At 37.9% G+C, this 22,859-nt stretch overlaps 1 long non-coding RNA gene across 5 annotated transcripts in view; it reads left to right on the top strand.

Annotated features, from left to right (window-relative positions):
* LOC105487408 (uncharacterized) overlaps positions 1-22,859 on the top strand; it is a 357,156-nt gene that overhangs the window by 233,545 nt on the left and 100,752 nt on the right. Inside the window, exon 7 of one of the 5 annotated variants that reach the window (XR_011624053.1) lies at positions 2,401-4,268. The exons of the other annotated variants lie outside the window; for them this stretch is intronic. This is a non-coding gene — a long non-coding RNA (uncharacterized lncRNA). Of the gene's footprint in view, positions 1-2,400; positions 4,269-22,859 lie in introns of those variants that run through there. 5 annotated transcript variants of the gene reach the window in all.

The raw sequence follows: 22,859 nt of genomic DNA, 5'->3' as shown, positions 1-22,859 counted from the left end.
CCAATTTTTCAAAGGAGTGACCAGACACCACCTGAAAATGTTGTTCACATTGCTTGGGATATGGTCCATTCGAGATTTATTAGGATTTTCAAGCAAATGCGCCACAGAAGATAAAAGTAGATAGTCACTTACCTGCCTGGAAATGAAGTAGGCACTTTCCTCATACTATCTAACTAAACAGCAGGGAAGGAAAGGAAGTTTGCTAGAGGAATAGATAGATAGGCAGAGTGACAGCGAAAAACAGCACAGCCCTGCCTCTAAGGCGGCACCTGGGGGGACTAGAGGAAGAGAAATGAAGGCATGAGGAGAAGGGTCAGGTAAGGGAAGTGAGAGGGCCGACGCTAACAGCTGGCATGTCACCTTGAATCCTGCCAGTCTACAAAGTCTCCCTACTCCATCTGCTATGGACAGGAGGCTTGTGTTCCCTCATTCCCCCTAAATTCTTATGTTGAAGACTAAATTTCCAACGTGACGGTATTTGGAGGCCAGGCCTTAGATTTTGAGAGTGGAGGCCTCATGAATGGGATTAGTGTCCTTTAAAAAGACACGAAAGATGGTCTCCCTTTCTCTGCCATGTGAGGACACAGTAAGAAGACAGCTATCCATGAACCAAGGAAGGGTCACCAGAACTCAATCATGCTGGCACCCTGAGCTCAGACCTCCCAGCCTTCAGAACTGTGGGAAATACATTTCCGTGTTGAAGCCACCCAGTCTGTGGGGTTCTGTTATAGCATCCTGGACTGATAAATACTTCAGAGTGGGACGTTTGAGTTGTGACATATGAAATAAGCAACAGCAATGTATACAGTTATTTTATATCTCATGTTACTACAGACACTTACTGCTGTTCCCTGGGGACCCTTGGTCCTCCCTTTTAGGTATTCAGCTACTAAGAGTAGGAATCAAACCAGTTTTCAATATGAAAAGATTTTCCCCCTCTTTATCCACACAGCCTGAGCATAAGGCCTGGGCAAAGGGCACATTTGAAACAAACAAAGCGAATTCCCCCAGGGATGGTACCTGACAACATGAATGACCCTGGCTCTTGGGTGGATTTTCCCATTTCAAAGAAAGGGGGTGAGGAGAAATTAGATAATAGCAACCCTGTGACCCTAGAATTCTTACTAAAATAAGCACATGAGGTGGGTATTTTTTACCCACCTCTATACAGAAAAGGAAGTCAAAGCCCAAAGCAGTGAAACAGCTTGTGTAAGATCGTGTATCTTAAGCAAGGGGAGAGTCTGTGTGAGATTCAAACTCATGCCTTTGCCCTTAAACCAAAATATCTGTCACGTTCCTTCTGACTCCCATTCTCTCGCAGTTTGATTTTATCATCTTTATGGCATAAATTGCTGCAAAATAAAATCCAATATGTAGAGTTGTAATGAATTAACATAGATTGAAGTTCAACTGCAAAAGTGTAGTACAATAAAATATTTTAATTGATATTTATGAAACACACAGATCTACTAAAATTCAATTATTACGTCTAAGGAATTAAGTTTTATCATTTTTGGCAATTTGTTATTTTTAGGTCCATTTTTATAATGTATTTTGAGTTGGAATAAAATGGACCCCCTTTTTTTTTCAAAACAATAGAATTTCAAGTACCCTGTCCCTTTGTTTCAATATTGACATAAGATGAATAAAGTACTGTGCTTAGTAAACTCTGATTTTGTTTGTTTCAACTACATGAAACTTCATTGGAGGAACAAAGTCTAGATTGTTTTGCTAAATTTTAAATCTCAAATATAAAATGTCCAATTATTCCTGAGTCATTTTCTTTTATCTTCTATTCTCAGTTATCACTTCAGGGCAAATAATGATATGTGAGGGTTTAGAATAAGCATTAGTTAAATAACTTATAAACCATGAATGCTTTCTTATAGGTTATGTGATATGCTTCCATCTTTAAGTTCCACATGAATCAAGTTAGTCACAAAGTCATAAATTAAGTCAATCATAAAATTAAGATTATGTTTTGTGCTTAGGCAATCACAAAGAACAGAGAATAAAAGGGAAAGGAGGGACACATTGAAGAAGGATAATCTAACAACATGCCATTCACGAATCCCTTTGTCCTCTTGACACTGGCAGTTGGAGCTTCCTAATATGATTATTTGATGTTAAAATTGGTGGGGAAACCCCGCATTTTACTGCCAATAACTTGTTTTATTTGGAAAGTATCTTTTCTTTTAACGGTATGGCAGTGCCATCAAATAAAGGTATACCTGTCCTTTTCTATTCTTAGATTAATTCTTAGGAGAATATTGAATTTATGACCATTGCCCAATGGTGTATCATGATGCTTTGAACAAAAATGTCTTTATCCTTTTACAAATTGGATAATAATGAAGGCAATGAAATCTAATGAATACCCTCTTTATGTTTTTTCTGAAGGTGTGTGAGGAGCATTGACTTTTAAGAAATGTACATCCTTGGAGCGCTCTGCTGAGACAGGCAGTGGAATGAGCAGGGTCAGGGAGCCAGGGGTTTGGGGCCCCCAACCAGCCTATGACTTCGGAAGGGGCCCTCATCATACTCATCATCTCTCTAACTGTGTTTTTCCATGTGCAAAATGAGAAAGAAAGCAAGTAATTGAAAAACTTCTTTCCAGTCTTAAAGATCTGGGATTTTCAGCAGATGGAATAAGGAAAGTGATTTTTAACTGTTAATTCTTTTTGGTTTTTAAAGAAAACAGCAAAATTGGGGTGCAGAGATATGATAATGAATTGTATTTATTCTTTATGATAGAAACAGAGTGACGGCTTTTAAAAATTACTAATTGCTCGGTACTGAAAATCACATTTCCTCCATTGTCCAGGAGTATCTGGTGGATAAGTTTGCCTTTTGATAGAAGGGCAAACGGCTACGTGGCATTTAAAAGTGTAGGCTACACAGATAAGGTTGCTTATTTTGGAAACCCAGCTTTACTACTCTCTGATAGGTCATCTTTGACTACATTCTCTAAGGTTATCACCAGGAACTCAAGGACTTGTGCTTTGATCACAGGAGATTTCTTTGCCCTGGAGGGCATTGGGAGACTGAAGGTAGATATAGCCAAATTAAAGAAGAGTAAGAATTCAGTTCATCCGAGATTCTAATGTAGATCTGCTCTTGTACTCAATTAAATTCCTAACTTTAATTTAGAGCATTTGGTAAATTGTTCTGTCTCAAACTAATAGATAGTCTCTATCTCTTTCATCAAGATTTGAAAAATATCAGTCTACAATATCAATAATGTGAACATGATATATAATCTAAATACAAATACATGGCTTCAACAGTAGCTATCAATCTGTTTACAGTCTTCTTAAGGTTTGTGTTTCCTTCTCAGCTCTGTGTTTTTCTGTATGAACACTGCAAAACTAAGTTCACAGCTGCAATGCAATTAGCAAGCTCTCTGAAAAACCACCTCCGTTTGTGGCTGCTAATGCATTTGCTATAGATTTTAGTGACAGAAATAGTGATATTAATGCTGTCAACATCTATGTCACTGCTTGCAGGCATCAGGTAAACCAAAAGGTTACATTTTAAATTATGAAAGCCTGGGTTAAAAAAAAAGTTCTTCATTTTTCTGACTTGTCACATTAGAGTTTAAGATTATGTTATAGGTGCTCAGAATTAATCATAGCATGTTAGTTTAGGTAGAAATAAAATATCTGGAAAGTCCATATAGCTGATTTAAGTATTTTAAATGTTATGCTATATTCTCAATAATAAGATAAAATTCCATTTTATGAATTGCCTCAACATGTAGTTAGATAATTTGTTTTTTTACCGTCGGACTTACTTTATTTCTCTGCACATTTCTCTGCTTTGAAATTATGAATACTACAATAATAAAATTTCAGATTTTAGAAAAATCTATGATTTTTAAGTTACTCAAAGCAACATACACACACATATATGTGTGCAGAAACTGTATGCATTTTATATTTACCAGATACTTGTTTGGTATACTTCAGAATCACACAACCATAAAATGGTGGCACTCAGGGTAAGATGAAGGATTGGTTTCCAAAATCAATACTCTTATCTTTTGATTCATATCAATACTCATAACAACTTGGCCAATAACTAAGGCAATGAAATCTAATGAATACGGTTATGAATATTCAGAACTATAATTTGTTATTTATATCTATGCTTTCTATGGTTTTGAATACCAATTTCCTTCTCACCAGAAAATGCAGTTTATTTTGGCTCTCTCTAGGATAAGACTGAAAAATCTTGCAGATGTTTGTGTGTGTGTGTGTGTGTGTGTGTGTGTGTGTGTGTGTGGTGTGTGTGTGTGTGTGTGTGGTGTGTGTGTGTGTGTGGTGTGTGTGTGGTGTGTGTGTGGTGTGTGTGTGTGTGTGTGGTGTGTGTGTGTGTGGGGGGTGTGTGTGTGTGTGTGTGTGTGTGTGGGGTGTGTGTGTGTGGTGTGTGTGTGTGTGTGTGTGTGTGGTGTGTGTGTGTGGTGTGTGGTGTGTGTGTGTGTGGTGTGTGTGGTGTGTGTGTGTGTGTGGTGTGTGGTGTGTGTGTGTGGTGTGTGTGTGTGTGTGGTGTGTGTGTGTGGTGTGTGGTGTGTGTGTGTGTGGTGTGTGTGTGGTGTGTGTGTGTGTGTGTGTGTGGTGTGTGTGTGTGGTGTGTGTGTGTGTGTGGTGTGTGTGTGTGTGGTGTGTGTGTGTGTGTGTGTGTGGTGTGTGTGTGTGGTGTGTGTGTGTGTGTGTGTGGTGTGTGTGTGTGGTGTGTGTGTGTGTGGTGTGTGTGTGTGTGTGTGTGGTGTGTGTGTGTGGTGTGTGTGTGTGTGTGGTGTGTGTGTGTGTGGTGTGTGTGTGTGTGTGGTGTGTGTGTGTGTGGTGTGTGTGTGTGTGTGTGGTGTGTGTGTGTGTATGTGTGTGTGGTGTGTGTGTGTGTGTGGTGTGTGTGTGTGGTGTGTGTGTGTGTGGTGTGTGTGTGTGTGGTGTGTGTGTGTGTGTGGTGTGTGTGTGTGTGTGGTGTGTGTGTGTGTGGTGTGTGTGTGTGTGTGTGTGTGGTGTGTGTGTGTGTGTGGTGTGTGTGTGTGTGGGGGGGTGTGTGTGTGGTGTGTGGTGTGTGTGTGTGTGTGTGGTGTGTGTGTGTGTGTGGTGTGTGTGTGTGTGTGTGGTGTGTGTGTGTGTGTGTGTGTGTGTGTGTGTGGTGTGTGTGTGTGTGGTGTGTGTGTGTGGTGGGGGAGATAATAACAATATTCTGTAGATACCTGAAGGCTGAATGAAGGCATCTCTCTGTGGTCCCATTGCTTGTCTTCATTATAATGACATCATGTTTTGGAAGCAGAGGTATAAGTGGCTTTTTGCTTCTTCCTTTTTTATCCTTCTGAAAATCGTAGAAAAAAGTACTAAAATGAATAACTAGCACTTAGTCCATGAAACTTAAGAGTGCTTTAAAAAAAAAGATTAAAAATTTAGACTTAAATATTTTACTAAACAAGAGAACCTGAATCAGAAAGCCTGATATACGTGGTTACGTTACTGCCTGGAAGATTTCATTTTCATGTGCTGCTTAACTTCAGTTTCCCATTCCTACATTAAATATGGAGAGCATATCCTCTACATTTGTAGGAACTTCTTTTTATGGATATGAATTTTGAAAAATCTGTCCATCACTTAATAATTAACATGGCTAACTAAGATGTTTATTGATTCATTCATTTTAAATACTATTCATTGATCAAATACTTGCTAAATACCAGTCGCAAACTAGGCATCCTGCTAGATGCTAAGAATAGAGAGTATTAGAAAGAAAACTAATCAGAGAAAGCCAGAGTGACACATTTTGTTACTTATAATTTCAGAACTCTCTAAAACTCGGTTATATTCAGTGAAGTGGTGGAAGTTTTCTTAAGAATTATACTGAAACCATTGTAGGACTTGTTTTAAGATTATTTAATGCCATAAGTCAGTGCTGTCTCCAGTAAGAAAGCTCATTCACCCAACATTACAAGGATCTATTTTATAAGGAAGTGAAATCTGGTTATATTTTTCTTAAAAATCAGTGCTAAGTTTTATTCTGTTTTTAAAACTCAGATCAAAGACAAATTGGAAGCTATACAGGAGAAAGCAGGAGGGCTTCTGTTGTTTTAGGCAGTTACTTTTAACTCATGTTTCAGGTCAAGCTTTAGTGAATGATGAACAAAAAGAAACTTCAGCTTTATGTTTGGATTGTCACACTGGATGCTATTTATTCTTTATTCTTATGGTTTCAAATGAGGTTTTTGATTCTATTGTTTTATCAAATAACTAATTTATTAAAAGAATGCATGAAGCTTCAGACTGTAATCAGTCCATATTGGGAGAAAAAAAATCATTTGTGGAACAATTCAAATGCCAATGACTATAGTATTTTCCAGCTCTGAAAAAAAAAAAGTAACTAGAAATAAATTATGTTCAGTTACTAACCGAATTTCTTCTGAAATCCCCAGAAACTGAACAAGAGATCAGAGATGTTTTGTAGGTTTCTTTTTGAAGTCAATTAAACAATAATGGTGATTGTCACATTTGATACCTAAATGGTATTAACTTTTGGCTGTTGCATCGATTTCATTAAATTCAATGAGATTTCTGTTACGAGAACTTGCCAAAGAAAATTTGCATACCAGAAAGAAAGTAGTCATGGAATTTATCCATTAGCTTTTTTTTTTTCCCCCTCCACCAAAGGTCGACAAATGCAAAGGTCTGATTCTGGATGGAGTTCATTTGGATGTGTCACCAGGAAGGGTATCTTAGCATTGCAGGCTGCTGAAATTTGGAAGAATCCACCCTCATCGATTGTCTTTGTTCTTTGCTGGTTTACACAGCAAACATCGTGGAATATTGTGGTCTGCAAGGCCAGATATATAAACAATTTCACTGTTTCAATGGCAGTTGAAAGCCTAATCCATAGCAAAGTTACTAAAGAAATAGTTTTATAGATATTTAGTTTTTTCCCATGTTTTCTTGATCATTTTATGCCCAATTAAATCTCTCATGTCATTGCTGATATTAAGAATGGAGGTAGGAATAATTTTAGCTTTGGGGTTTTGTTGATCGATTTTAAAACGACAAGGTTTTTGTTAGTTATTCTGACTAGCCCTTTAATTATTGTTTTAAAAAGTGCTTTCTTGTTATCTGATGATTTGAGAAGTGGCCTGAAAAAAACAAAGGTATTTCTCATGCTGTGGTTAAATGGAAGCTGAGATCTGCCAATCAATCCTTATCTAACAAACTTAATTTAGAACATTATGTTCTTCCATATCTAAAATAGCATAAATTCAGCAGTATGATACTTTTTCACCATGATATTATGTTTATTTTATGAAAATTACATTGTTTTTGAAAAATTAGCATTATTTTTTCAATTGTACTTTTTGTGATTAGATTTGTCATTAAATCCCAGGTCTTGGGAGGGCGAAGAGGGAAATGTATTGATAATTAAAGCCCATTTCAGACAGAGAGGAGGAGAAAGCCAAGACCAGTCCAACCCAATTGGTAGGTTTACAAAATAGGCTGGAGAGAATTAACCTCAAAAGGGTGCTGAACCCACTGGTACCTTGTGGGCTGAGGTTCTATTCATGGTCCCTCCTTGAATGGGGACATGGAAGTATGGGGCAGAGGAACTAGGCAGGGTTTATAATGAAATTAAAGGCAGAATTTCATGCCTGCAAATAGAGTTAAAAGATAGAATGAAAAAAAAAAAAAAAAAGAAGAAGAAGAAGCAAGGGGTTTAACTTTACTCAGTATTTGGTATTAGGACCTCAGGTCTTAGCTTTTGTTTTTTGCCCTTACCATACCCAGAAACTGTAGAATTTAAAAAGACAAAGGAAATTAGTCAGGGTGTGAAACTCCATTAAGCATAACAGAGCAGTTGGGTTTGTGAAATTCAGCTTTTGAAGATGGTTAGGAATTATTTTTCTATTTGGTTCTGTAACCAAAACAAGAGTCTGTGTGTTGACTTTTGGGAGTCAGAATATTCTCGGTGATACTGGTACACTACAGATTTTAGAGGGATTCTGCGGTACAGTGCACTGTTCTCAACCCCCACGTCTTCAATTTGTCTCCTGATAATAAATAATGTAAATAATGCTAAAATTAAATGAAAGCCCATTTCACAAGAAAACAAACCCCTAAACATTAAAATGACAGAAGAGTCCCCAAACAGAGTGGAAAGCCCTGGAGTGGTGGCCTCACCATGGTAAAACTAAATCATCAGTACAAGCAGGTTCTAATAAACCATTCAGCGTGATAAAGGGGCGCTATTATGTTACAAAGCCCAGAAGGCTCTGCTACTGCTGCTACCATGAAGTGAATAGGTTAAAAGATTTTAAATGGGATTGCCATGGCTTTCTACAGCAAAAATGCAGGGCCACAGGCAGATAATATGGCCTTATTAATGCAGACGCTGGGACACTAATACAAATTAGAAATGTCGATGATGTTAGACAATCTGGTTTGTCTGATTCAAAAACTTAGGGATCTTGGCCAAAAAGAAAACACACTTACAGAAAGGATTTTAATAAGAGTCTATTTGGATAATTCATCAAGTTTTCCAATTGAATAGAAACTTCTAGAAGAAAAGTAATTGACCAATTAATGTTTGCTTAATAATATTTTTCACTGTTGATGATGTGCTAGGTACTGTGCTGGGTACTCTTATGCTTGAAAAGGTCACCATGTTTGTTTACAATATAGTCTCTTATCCATGAGGGCCAGCACTGGGCATACATTTATTCTGTCTTTTATGTGGTTTGTATATAACCATAGAAACCTTAAGAATAAAAAAAAAAAACTTTAAAAAAGTTTTGCACCCATTCTTTTGACATTCTTCTCATTTTTTCCCATATGATTCTAACCACTTCCTGATCTTCAGTGCTGCAAAGTCAAACAAAAAAGAAATGAAGGTGAAGAGACAGTAACGTTTGCAAATGTGAGCCAATATTATTGTGTAGCATTATGTGAGAGACTGGCATCTCCTTGCTGATCACTAAAATTGGTTATGTTATAAATATTACCTGATGACTTCACATACAATTTTGTTCAGTATTGGAAAATGAGAAAAAAAAGATGTGAAATAGACTGTATTATTTTGATATAATCTCCTGGCAATAGAACCCTGGCACTGTGCTACTGTCATGCTTTCAATTATGTGACTAAGTAATCACACATTAAAGTCTCATGGAAAATGATCCCTTATTCCCATGGTACCCTATTCTATTGTTTTCTAAATGGGTTTCAGAATAACGATGCGAACTTGGATAGAAAAAAGTTATTTATGGTATTATACTCTACTTTTTGTGCTTCTCATGTAATATGAAGATATGCTGTGGTTTTTTTAGTTTTGATTTATGCATGTTTTTTAATAGTTGAAAGGTACTTACTCATAATGACAAAATTTTTTGGTGTGACTCAATATTGTTAAACTTTACTTATGGCAAAAATTGATGCAACATATATTAATAATTCTCCAGAAAAGCATTCTTTCATTTATTTCTGAGGGGCATCCTAATGGACCAAGTTTTGCAATGGGTTGAACGTGTTGAAAACCCTGCCCCGGGTTGATTAGTCTGCGATGATCTCTTTAACTTGTTTTCCCAACTAATTGTGTTTATGTGTGCACACGTACGCTTGTGTACAGGTGTGTGTGTGTGTGCGCTTGTGAGGAAGGTTCACCAGATTATCTTTGACTCTTTTTTTTTTTGTCTTTGACTCTTAATCTTTTTTCAGAACTGGCACAATGTTAAAGTGGTTGCTGCATGGTATGAAGTGACCTAGGGGGTCTCTTCAAAAGCATATAAGGATACAAACTTAGGAGAAAAATATTTTTATTACTTTAATCAAAAGCCATGAACATAGTGGGTGTGAACGACAGGGTGCATTCTGCACTTGGATATGCATTTGGATGGCTTTTGGCCTGACCTCTGTTCACACAACCATAACTAGTTTAATATGGTAGCTTAGAGTTAACTGGCTTTGTGCAATCGCAGTGGTCAATGAAATAATTCTGTATGTGTCTACCTGTGTAAATGGACTTTCAAATCAAAATTTTATGTTTTTCAGGTTTAAAATTGCATGTAGCTAACAGATGTTGGTGTAAACTTTTACTAGTTCCTATAAAAGTATGGAAATATCAAAATTACCATACCAAAAAAAATAAACAAAAGAAAAACAAGCAAATATACAAATACATAAATAAAAATAAACAACACTAGCACAAATCCAATTTCAGAATCTGGAAGAATGTTCTAATAACTATAAGGATGATGGAACTAAACTAAAAAGGGAACCATGAGCTAACTGTGATAAAAATAATTGGGGAGATCTGCTTTCTTACAGTGTCTACTTCTTTGTTGGTGAGACAATTGTCCTGCAGAACCATCACTCCTTGAGGCACAGTATTGGCCACCTGTCTTGTGTCTCTTCTAATCAGAAATGCTGAGCCCCATGAAACAACCCGGTGCAAGGTAGCCTTGGGGCTGGAGAATTGGTAGCAGCATATTATATTATGGGTGATATTGTTTCTACAAGGAAATCTAGGATGAATTGAGTGGGTGACATTTTGACAATTACAGCTTTCTATGCCCTTCATCCACCCATAGTACAAAAGTTTCGAAAATGCATGTGAAGTTTAGAAAGACCCAGAAAAAGGCTACTGGAAAGTGGTAATTGGGCCCTCTTGATTCAATAGGGGCATACAAACCAGCCCCTGAGTGTGTGGAGAATAGGTTGATGGGTAGGGCATGGGGGTATGTGCCTGTAATCCCAGCTACTCAGGAGGCTGAGGCAGGAGAATTGCTTGAACCTGGGACATGGAGGTTGCAGTGAGCCGAGATTGCACCACTGCACTCCAGCTTGGGCAACAGTGAGACTTCATCTCAAAAAAAAAAAAAAAAAATCACTTCATTGTTATAAAAATCACAAATGCTCAACATTAGGAAGCAGTTTCATATTTTGGACAATGCAAACATAAAACTTACCATCACAGAAAGGTTTTCCATGGCACAGTAAAATGGCTGCCAGCAGTCGACTGTGAGCTTCCTGAGAGCGGTACCATGTGTATTTTGCTTACTGTTGTCTCCTCAGCACTTGGCATGATTTCTGGCCCATGAAATATTTCTGACCGTAATAGTGAATAATGATTAAATGTGGCGGGAGATAAAACTGTATGTAAAGTATCATCTTACATATATTTATCCCTGGAAAAAAAATCCTGGGCAAGTTAACTTCCCCTAGCTCCTTGTTAGGGTGAACCCATCAGCAGCTGAGAAATATTGACCCATGGCTAGTGTAGAGCGGTGAAGGAATCTGGATCTAGGTTTTGCTTATAACAGCAACAGTTGGGACAGACTTCCATGGAATGCTGTGCGTGTCTGGCGTCACACTTAGTATGCATTTGCAATTCTATGTAGGTCAATCTAGAATGTAAAGCTCTTCAAAGGCTTCCGACACAAAGGAAGTAATCGTATGTTTTTGGAATGAAGCAGAGCTAAGCAGTTCTGTGTTTAATCAGCTCTATATATGGTGAATAATAACTTACTGGGCATCACTTTTGTGACAGAAATGCATCTTTTGTCTGGATTAATATTACATGGAATGTTTGCGTCCCTGGCCCAAGATTCATATGTTGAAGCCCTAATTCCTAATGTGACTGTATTTGGAGATGGGGCCTGTCAGGAGGTGATAAAGTTTAAATTGGGTCACAGGGATGGACACCTTATTTGATAGGGCTGGTACCCTTATAAGAAGATAAACAGAATATTTCAAAACAACATGGACACAGTAAATATATACAATTCTTATTTGACAAGTAAAATAAATAATTATATTTAAAAGAAGAGGAAGAGACAACAGGGCTCCTTCTTCCTCCATGTTACCATACTGTGGAAAGGCCGTGTGAGATCACAAGAAGGTGGCTGTCTGCAAGCCAGGAAGAGAGCCCTCATCAGACACTAAGTTTATTGTCTCCTTAATCTTAGACTTCTATTCTCCAAAAGTGTGTGAAAATAAATTTATGGCAGCCTGACTAGACTAAGGCAATTCATTAGTAATTTGTGCTAGTGTATGTGTAATATTAACTTTATTCATGGTGAATATTTCCCAAATCCCAAAGTCAAATATCTTGAATGAAGTCCCAAGTTGGCCCCTGCATTTTGGCTGTGATCTAGCTTAGTGTTTTTCACACCATAAAGAATGGCTTAGTGAGAAGTTCTTGAAGGGGGAATGGATACAGAATGGAGGAAATGAAAGCAGAGTGGAGGTAGGTAGTGTCAAGCTTGAGGTCTGTTTCTTTCTAACTTTCGGATGCTGAGCCTCATATCTCAAGTCACAGTTTCCTCAGTGACACCTGTGTTTTCTACCTCGTGTGTGTCCTGGGATGATCGAATAACATCATGTGTGTAAAACAGTTTTGTTGACCACAATTGCTATGTAAACATAAGGGATTTATACAAAGTGCCACTTTTAGACCTCAGAAGGGAAGCCTCCAATGAAATGAACATGCTTCACAGGACCCGTGCTAGCTTATTCTAGCCATGCCCCTCCTCACAGCATGAGGAATCCCTGGGGTCAAGGGAAAGTGCCCACCAGGGCCCAAGCTCCAGTTTCTGCACCATGATCTGGGTACCTGGGGCGCAGAGTTCCCTGCTCAAAGAGCCTGAGTCCCCTTCCCGGCTCTGCCTTGATCTCTTCCTTAGACCCACCTTCTCAGCTGCGCCCATGACTTACTCATTTATAAATCTGAGGGGTGCACAAGTGCCGGGATTTGGGGAACATGGGCAGATCTTGGACTTGCAGGCTGAGATGCCCACAGTGCATGGATGTATGCATGAGGATGTGTGGCCCTTCATGCTGCATGAAGGAGCCAGGAGAGGGAAGATAAAAGGAAAGGCTGGGGGCTGTGGTGTGTGGTCTGTGGCATGGGATACGTGGGCCTTTTTGTCCTCTCTGCCAAGCCTTGAGAATGTTAGAGTGAGCCTGTATATGAACCTTGACTTCAGCCTAACTATGACTTGGGACTAATTAATTACTATATCTGGACCTCAACTTCCTCAAATGAAAAAAAAAATCGATGATTTGAATCTCTGTCCGCAGATTTGGGTATATAAAACTTGTACTATTTATAAAGTTCTGCCTCAATTCTACTTCTGTTGAAACTCTGGCTTTGATGTTCATCTCTATACTCCTTTATAAAATTCATCCACACACCAATTTTATTGGCTCCCCAATATCCACCTCAATACTTACATTAAAAATCACCATTTCTGGTTCTTGGAGGTCTTCAATGGACTTTATTAATGACTACCTTACCTAATATGAACTTTCTCATTTTCTTTTTTTAGTCTGCATAATTAGTATTGAGAATTTTTTATTGTGCATTATATCATTTTATCAGTTGTCATTACATCTAATTCTTTTGTTGCTTAAAAAATAAAACATTTTTCCTTTACTTTTTTACTTTTTGCATCATTTATATTTCACCTTCGATTACCTACTTTAATAAGATTTATGCCCACATTTTAATGTAATTTATGGAATAGCTTGTCTGTGGCACAGATCATTGTAACCCATTCAAAATTTGAGACTTCAAAGGGAGACTTGAGATTGAATTTTTAAACTTAATTTGGCTATTATAATTAGGGATATTTTATGAATAAAATTATCACATAATCAAAAAATGTTTTCAGTGGGTAACTTTGTTTTAACTTAAATTGACATAAGGGAGTCAATGGGCTGGCCTAAGATTCATAGCGTTTTTTCTCTAGGAGAATCCCAAGTGGTCAGTTCATAAACAAGTAATTATTGAACACACCCAAGAGGATCTGGATCTTATTCCCACATCTGCCATTAAGCAAATTGCTTAATACCCTTGTCTTCATTTGTACAAGGTTGCATTGAGGATAAAGTTAGAGACAATAGATGAGGCGATACCTTAGAAAACTAGAATATGCTACGATTTTAGTTTGTCATTATTATTAATAACAAAATTATATATGATGTTCATAATGCATAATTTATACAATCTAAAACTAAATTATATTTTCATGTGAAAATTTTTACAATACTAAAGGCTCTAGTGTAATGGAGACTTTATAACTTTATGACCAGTTTAATGTAGTCAGCTCCTTTCAGGCAGAGTTTGGCTTAAAGAAAACCACTTGGTCCCCTGTTCATTTGACAGATGAAGACTGAAATGTTAGTATTTCATGGCTGAGAAATTTGTAAATAATAAACTATTCACTTTAGATCTCAATAATTAAAAAAAGATTTGTAAAATTGTGATTAACAAGACATAACATAAAATTTATTAATTTAACCATTTTTTGGTGGACAGTTCAGTGACATTCAGGACATTTGCATTGTTGTGCCACCATCTCCACCAACCATGCCCAGACCTTTTTCATTATTCCAAATAGAAATCTTGAACCCATTAAACACTAATTCTCATTGCCCTTTTCCCCAGCTGCTGGTAACCACTACTCTGGGTTTCTATTTTTTATTTTTTTAAGATGGAGTCTTGCTTTGTTGCTCAGGCTGGAGGGCAGTGGTGTGACCTTGGCTTACTGTAACCTCTGCCTCCTGGGTTCAAGGGATTCTTCTGTCTCAGCCTCCCAGGCAGCTGAAATTACAGGCACATGCTACCATGCCCAGGTAGTTGTGTGTGTGGTGGTTTTTTTTGTTTGTTTGTTTGTTTGTTTTTGTATTTTTGGTAGAGATGGGGTTTTGCCATGTTGGCCAGGCTGGTCTCAAACTCCTGACCTCAGGTGATCTGCCCATCTTGGCCTCCCAAAGTGCTGGGATTACAGGCGTGAACCACCGTGCCCAGCCGATGTCGCTATTGATTTGAGTGCTTTAGGTACCTCATATAAGTGGAATCATACAGAATTTGTTATTTTGACGGTAACGGGTCTGAGATGATGCCGCATTATGGTTTTGACTTGCATTTCCCTGATGATTAGTGATGCTGAGTATCTTTCCATGTGCTTTTATTTTTTTTTTTGTTTTGCAATTTATAGATCTTCTTTGGAGAAAAGGCTATTCAATTTCTTTGACCATATTTTCACAAATATGATTTCCTTTTGTCTTCATTCAGAGAAATTTTCTTCGACAAATATTTTATAAGATAAATTGTATCATGCAACATCTCTTTCTTTATGATTATTTTGAATCCTTCACCAACATAGATGTTACAAGATGAAGCCTTTCTTAATTCCATTTTATTCCAAAGGAGTATATAAATTTATCCTAGTAAATAATTTTTCCCATCAAAATATCTTTTCATTAGTTGAGATATTCTGAAATGCAATTTTAGAATTTCAAGATTTAGTCCTGTACATTTCACCTCTCATTTTTAAATTTATTCAATTTATCTCTTATTTTTGTGAAGATACATTTTAATGACATTCCAGTTTCAATAATTACAATTTTACTTCAAAATCTTACATAATCTGTTGGGTAGATACATAGGAAAATATGACCTGCTTTTTGTCTCTAAGAAGTAACTATCTAGGGTGGGAGGTGAATGGGTCAATGAAGAAGAAGGTGAATAAGCAAATAATTATGGTTAAATGTAGTAATAAGGATGAAGGAATATCAAAATCATGATAGTAAACAACCTGATAAACCACCTCTTTGTTTTCTAGGTTGGCCCAATGGCATATTGTGATCCAGAAAATCCCTCCCTCCTTGTATGAGCAGTGGTGTCCTTAGAGATAATGTTGAGTACTAAAACAAAAATTTGAGTCAGGTATATGACTGTTTTATGAGATGGGATTTAGGAAAATGGGTTTAAGACAATCAGGCAAGAATGGGGTCCAAAATTGGAATGACATCAAAGGTAAAATGAATAGTAAACTTCACTCTGGAAAACAGCCTGGGTTAGAATAAGGAGTTGCAGATTCATCAAACTAAACAATAGAATTTAAAGCCAATGTTCAAGTTAAGAAGTGGAGATCAATAGCTGGGCACTGTGGCTCGCGCCTGTAATCCCAGCACTTTGGGAGGCCAAGGTCAGGAGTTCGAGACCAGCCTGACCAACATGGCGAAACCCCATCTCTACTAAAAATACAAAAAATTAGCTGGGTGTGGTGGTGGGCACCTGTAATCCCAGCTACTCCGGAGGCTGAGGCAGGAGAATTGCTTGAACCTGGGAGGCGGAGGTTGTAAGCAGAGACTGCGCCACTGCACTCCAGCCTGGGCGACAAGAGTGAAACGCTGTCAAAAAAAAAAAAAAAAAAAAAAGAAGGAGAAGGAGAAGAAGAAGAAGAAGAAGAAATCAACTAGGAAAGGATACACCAGTTTCATTCACAAGGAGTCCCTCTTTGCTAGGGCAGCTCAATCCTTATGCTGATCACAGATCACTGTTTTGACATCATTTCAGCCAGTAAGGATGGCACTGGGCCCTGGACGCTGATCAATCTCTGAAGGAAACTCTGAGCCACCGTTAACTGGTAACTGACATTCAATATCTCCTGACATTCTCCTCTGAGGAATGTTGGGTTTCTTGATACCACCTTCATCTCTGAAAAATGTAGCCTACCACATATTTATAAAAGAAGATGAATTTCCAGATGATGAACGTCAAGAAGATGAATTTTTTCTTATAAACTGCTTTAGAGATTCTCAACAATTTTGTGCTCATGCCTGTAATTCCAGCACTTTGGGAGGCCTAAATGGGTGCATCACCTGAGATCAGGAGTTCGAGACCAGCCTGACCAACAAGGTGAAACCCCGTCTCTACTAAGAATACAAAAATTAGCTGGGAACGGTGGCAGGTGCCTGTAGTCCCAGCTACTGGGGAGGCTGAGATACAAGAATCACTTGAACCTGGGAGGCGGAGGTTGCGGTTGCAGTGAGCTGGGATTGCACCAGTGCACCCCAGTCTGGGCAATGGAGCAAGACTCCATCTCACAAAAAAAAAAAAAAAAAAGGAACTACCCAGGGGGGTCTCAAAACCAGAAAAATGTAGGCCATTCTAAAGGATTTTCCCAAAACCTTTTCTGAGAAAAATTTTAATTTACACCTTGTTATCTTGTCACTGATCATTTTTAACCTGTGGGGCAAAAAATGAAAGTGTTAGGTGGTGCTCAGCAACTGCTACACTTCATTATTAGTTTTGAGCTAGACACAGGAAATCTATTTCCAGGTTAGATTAATTTTATGCAAATTGTGAAAACATCCACCAAATAGAACCTTGATTCTATGAGAAACACCAGTGGCCAACTGCTTAACACTATTTTCACTGAATCTTTCAGGTTTTAGAGATGAAAAGGCAGTGGAGGTAATATATGTGGCTTATTGCATTTGAATCATTGTATTCAGGAGGAACTATCCTCTCCATTCTAGAACATACACTTTCCTTAGGAACAAGCTTAGTAATTACAATCTGAAAAATGTATTTAATGCATGTGTATAAATACAAATATATGCATCCACACATGTGTATCCCCCCCCACACACACATACATGCACACACTTTTTTTCTCCTGGCATACTTGAAAATTCCAGCAGCCAGCTCTGGTATTATGCCTATTAAATCATTCAGATTTGCAACACTTGCAAAAAGCTATAGAAACATTCTTTCAAAATGTGGGGAGATCTGAATTTATAGATATATTTACCCAAAGATTTGTATTCATAGGCCTTGGTAGGCAGATTTACAAATTTGTGTGAAAATCAACCTAAATCTATAAATATTCAGCCTATTTGCTTAGAATTTGCTGAGCGCAGTGTTTATATTGGTTAGCCAACTAAAAAGTGAGAAGAATATCTATCAAGTGGAACACTTTGGGGTACTTATCATTCACAGACATAATTAGTGGCTTGAATAGCAATAGGTAGCATGATAAAAATAATTTTTGATAATTATTTATGGATATTTTAATTTTTTCCTAGGATATCTCTATGCCTGTTTTCTGAATGTACTTCAGGGGTGACCAATCAACTTTACTAGTAGTTCCCTAGTTCATTCAATAAATACTTATTGACTACCAGTTATGTGCTAGGCATTGTGATAGATTCTTTAATCAAAAAGATTAGATACCTCATCTGTCTCACATGTCTTGTAGTTTAAGAGAGAATATTGACAGACAATTGCAAGACAGGTCTATGATAGGGTAAGCTTTGAAAACATATAAAATAGGAACCTAATTTGGATTTGTGGGGGTCAGCAAAGACTGTCTTGAGGAAGCTGCATCTAATTTGAGACCAGAAAAGTGAATAACAGACAAGGGGAAAGAGGAAACAATAAATTTTTAAGCAAAGGTAACAGCTTACTCAAAATGTTGCAGAAATAAGAAGAAAGCATAACACATACAGAAACTGAAAAAAGTGCCGTATAACTGGAAAATAAAATTCTCAGAAAGAAATGATAAGAGACAAGGCTGGAACTGAAATTATAGTATCTATTTGAAGTATTATATGCAATAAGACTCTGGATTGATTTAGGAGCAATGAGAAATCACTGAAAGATATTAAATAGAGGAGTAAAACATGGTACTTGTGTTCTAGAAAGATTACTCTTGTGATAGCACAGGGAATGTATGGAAGGGGGAAAAACTGGAGACAGAGAGACTAGTTAGAAGCCTGGTGCAGCAACCCAGAGGAAGGGCAATGCCACCTTGATAGGGGAAGGGCAGTGGAGAATGAAGAGACATGGGAAGACTTGAGAAAGATCAGAAGGTAAAGACTGAAGTTGCTGTTTCACTGTAAATGAGTGAGTGAATGAAAAGAAAGACTCGATGATAGAATTTCCAGCTTGGGTAAATGTGGTTGAATATTTTTACTATTCCTGAAAATAGGAAATACATGCAAAAGAGCAGGTGTCGGGAGAAGGATGATGAGCCTAGTTTTGCATCTGCTGAGTTTGAGGGGCTCATGTGATGCCCAGGAGAGATTTTCAATTAACTGGTTAGTAAGCAGATTGGACACTCAGAAGAAAGATCAGATCTGAAGTAAAATACCTGGGCTTCAGGAGACTGTGTGTGATGAATACAGACTTGCAAACGATAAGATGACTCAAAGAGAATTATCTAGAATAAGAGTGGAATGTGGTGCAGGGAAGGATCTGAAGAACACCAACACCCAAGAGGCTAACAATAGAACAAGAGTCCTCAAGAGAGTCCGAGACATTAGCAGGCTGGGGAAGAGGAGAAAAACCACAAGCAAAGCATCATAGAAACCAAGGTCTATAATAGCTTTCATCTTAGAAAATATGGTGCCAAATAAGACAGCACAGAGAATTGAATAGTCTTGACTCAAATGCCAAGGGGAGCTCCTTTTACCTGCATGCATGAGGGATGGGTGAAAATCCTTGCTTTACAGATCAGAATGACCACTTACCTTGTTCCCGAAAGCCACACCACTAAACACGCAATGAATAATAACTAACAGATCATGAATGCATTCATGTTTTAATAAGCCATAATTACCCACCTCTGACTGGAGTACACGTGTGGATTGGACACAACTTCCTCTTTCAAGAACTTAACATTTTAGTGGGGAAAATAGTTTTGTGCAGGGAAGACCCACATAGCATAGACTGCGCTACCACAAACATGTCAAGGAGTCATGTGGGATTACTTTCAAAAAAGCTATGCTGGTAAGACAAATGAGAAGGAGTCATCTCAGCTTCCTATGGGCCGGTCACACAAAGGAGTGATGTTGGAGAAGAGTCGCCGAGTCCATTGCTTCTCTCAGTGGTTTTGCACCTTTGGGGAACCATGTGTGCACGGTTTGGCCCCACATTCAGCCCTAACCTTTTATTGTAGCCCACCAGTAGGAGTTTCGTCCTCTGGCCCTGCTGTTAAATCTCACTGCTCACAGAACTTCTCCCCATGGAATTTATGTATTCATTCATTCATTCATTCATTCATTCATTCATTCTTTAGTGGGTGCCTACAATATACTAGGTTGTTCCCTGGTGTTACAGACGTGAACAAAACAAGTCTCTAGTCGTTTGGATCTTCCCCGTAAATGACACAGGTAACGGAAAAAAAATTGTACTATTTGTGGAGATGATAAGAAGTATAAATTAAATAAAGCTGGACAAGCAATAGAGACTGATGTCGGGGGACAGGGGTTCTGTGGGCTGTTTGAAAGAGGGTGGTCCTTATGTAGGGAGGATAAGGGTGCCTGAAAATTAATTCTTATTGAGTTCAGCCATCTCAGGATTGTGCATAAACAACCCATCTCCCTCCATCTTGACTGAGATTTCTCTGAGGTGGCTGTACTGCAGTGTCTTTCAGAGTCTCCCAGTGGAAATAGGCTCCAAATATCTATAGTGGCATCTTGCTTGATAAAACGCTGTAATTACCTCCTACTAATCCTCATCCCATTTCTTCACCTCCCAAATAAAGCACTGACTCCAGAGTCCTAATCTCCGGGTTTCTGGCTAACCTAAGTTAAAATAATAAGAGAGACATCTAATGAGATTTGTGAAATATTCAGTCTTATTTTCTGAATGTTTGAAATATCTAATAGACTCTCAGTATAATTTTTGTCGAGAAGAGAAAACTTATTCCAGTGTAGAAAAATGTCAGAGATGCCGCTGTGTTCCTCAGTCTTTCTTTGTCCTGGTTCTCGTCATTCCTTTGTCTGTCCCACACAGCCTGGTGACACCCAACCACAGGGACAGAGCTGGGTTCTGTCTCACATTATCCCTGCCTTCTTCATCCAGCAGCATGGGTGTGGCGGGGCTGTAAAACATAAAATCCTTTCCGTGACATGTAAGATAAAGCCTGTTCACCTACCAACTCTGAATTTTAAAAATTAAGAGTATTTCGATACCTTCTACTCACCCCATTGGTGAAGGAGGAATCGCCAGTTCCAATTACAAGATGACCAAATACACAACACCCAACTTGGGAGCCATGAGATTGACAGCAGCTTGTTAGCCACACATATTTGCAGTCCAGGGGAAGAAGACACTGTGCTCCATGCAGAGTCACATAAGGATGGGCTCAGGAGGAGAGTGAACCCCAAAGGGCATAGGAGTGTAGGCTTTGTAGTAACAAGAGGGTGAGGTGACCTCTGGTTCCTATGGAAGGATGTGATTGGCTTGCTTGGATAATTTCATGGGCTGGCAGGGAAGTGAAACCTGTTGGGTGGAGAACCAGATGGAGTGCAGCTGGCCCAGCAGATAGGGGGACTAGCTAGAGATGGGGAGACTTTCCCTTTGAGAGAAGGGGTTGCATATCTGATGAGAGCAGAGAAATTCATGGTGAGGCCTTTGAAGCCTTGTGAGGCTCAAAGATGTCAAGGAAGTACGGGAACTTTTAGAATTTACAATACAGAGAACTATTAAAAGTTTGGTTGAGCTGTAAACAATCAAATGGAAGCAAATAATATCCATCAGAATAATAGTTGTGAGGTGTGGTTTCAATAAGTTTGGATAGAAAATTTAAATTTGTTCCATATTTGTTCATTTTTTTTTAAAAGCAAGTTACTGTAGAGAAGGTGGTTGATCATGTACTTCAATATAAAGTGCTTTTTTATATAAAGAAAATGGGTTTTACTTATGCTTGTGAATATTTCATATTGTAGGCAATCATGATATTCTGTGTTTTCTAATTTTGGACTTAAGATCCATAAAGATTAGAGTCTATGACATTGAGAAATTGTAAGGGCCTCCAGGGATGTTTCAGATATAAGAAAGTGCAGTGAGCTTGTCTGTATAACTGATCACACCTCAACTTGGCTGCTTATTCAGAAATCAATGCCACATGCAGATACACTGCCACAATTTCTGATGAGAAGGGGATGGGATACAAGCTACGAGCACAGCTAGCATAGGTATTTGGTGGCATGTAGTTTTCAGGTTTATACATGATCATTAAAATGGATGTTCCAGTATTTTACATTTAGAGAGAGAAAGGAAGTTTTCCTCATTGTCCATATTATATTAAATGGTTTATTTGCATAGAAAATACTTTAGTAGGGTGAAATATTTTAATAAAACATAATAATTGCTTCAAAGCCTTTACCAAAATATTACAATAATATAATGTTGAACAACTTGGTTTTTGTATGAAGAGATCTGAATAGGATGCCTATAGTTTCAATCTGATAAGTCTATTGATTGCCTGGTATAATGGTAAGTAACATATCATCAACATATTATAGCACCCAATACAGTAAATTCTGAAATAACTATTAGTCCCCTGACTCTTAATTTCTAAAGATTCCTACTTCAGAGCTTTTAGTATATATGCTGAAATCATGGTGCAGTTTAAAAATATTTTTATTCGTTTTACATAGGTTCCATATAACCTAACATTTAAAGTAGAGATGAACCTCAATTTGCATAACAAATATGCTTCTGAGAAGTTATAAATTGAATGATATTTTAAATGCACTAAGGAAACATTATTTGAAAGCACATTGTGGTGAACTCTTGTAATTCAAGTGTTATGTAAGTTTGTGTTACTTTGGAATGGATTCTATTAAAACAGGAGACTTCTTCGTTCTAGCACTGATGAAATAATTCACAGCAGATTATAAACGTTCGATGCAAGTGACTGAAGTGCAGAGTATTTAAGGAGGAAAAAGAAACTTTTACCTTTCAAGGATGTTTAAACACTTCGTTGAATCATAAAGGAAAGTTAATGTCAAGTTCAGGTTTATATTTACCCTTCCCAACTTGGAAAATATATCTCTCTTTCCAGTTGGGTTTATATATAGTCCTCCCAAGGCAGGAGGGTTGCCCCAGTGACTTTATTTTAAGGTCTTTTATAATTCTTTTACTGCAGTCCAGACAAAGAATTTTTTTTAAAAAAGTCTTCTCTCTTCAGAATGGGTGAAAAAATAAAACCATGCATCAGCCTCTGAGATGGCATTTAGAATAGAAAAAAGAATACTTTAAAGATCATT

This window comes from Macaca nemestrina, chromosome 5 (assembly GCF_043159975.1).
Source record: "Macaca nemestrina isolate mMacNem1 chromosome 5, mMacNem.hap1, whole genome shotgun sequence".
In the NCBI taxonomy this organism is placed as follows: Eukaryota; Metazoa; Chordata; class Mammalia; order Primates; family Cercopithecidae; genus Macaca; species Macaca nemestrina.
The sequence above is the reverse complement of the archived record's forward strand: the minus strand, read 5'-3'. Positions and strand labels throughout refer to the sequence as shown.